The sequence below is a fragment of the Phalaenopsis equestris genome, unplaced genomic scaffold, assembly GCF_001263595.1.
Source record: "Phalaenopsis equestris unplaced genomic scaffold, ASM126359v1 Scaffold000051, whole genome shotgun sequence".
NCBI classification, from domain to species: domain Eukaryota; kingdom Viridiplantae; phylum Streptophyta; class Magnoliopsida; order Asparagales; family Orchidaceae; genus Phalaenopsis; species Phalaenopsis equestris.
The window spans coordinates 140,175-140,613 of NW_018164493.1; positions in this window are offsets into that span (position 1 = coordinate 140,175).

A 439-nucleotide genomic window follows, 5' to 3' on the forward strand; every position below is an offset into this window, starting at 1 on the left:
GATCGCCGTCAATCACCGCTGACCTCCGTCGACCACCATTGACCATCATCGACTATCGTCAGCCACAGCTGACCTCCGTTAACCACCACTGATCGTCATCGATTATCGTCAACTACCGTCGATCACCGCCGACCTCTGTCAACCACCACTGACTAGACGTCGTCAGTCGACATTGTAACTTGGAAAACTAGTAACATTTTCCTGTCTGTGGGACAAGGGACATCTGTAATCATCAACTTATAGTGGATTTTTACAACTGGGCCAAGCCCCGTGGTTTTTCCCCTTTACGGGTTTTCCACGTAAAAACTTCTTGTGTTATTATAACTTGATTCATTTTCATCTGAATGTGTGCTGAATTTTAATGCAACGCTAAGACGATAATCCATTACTCTACCGCCTCGAATTTTCTAACACGCATCAAGAATACAAAACTGTTTTC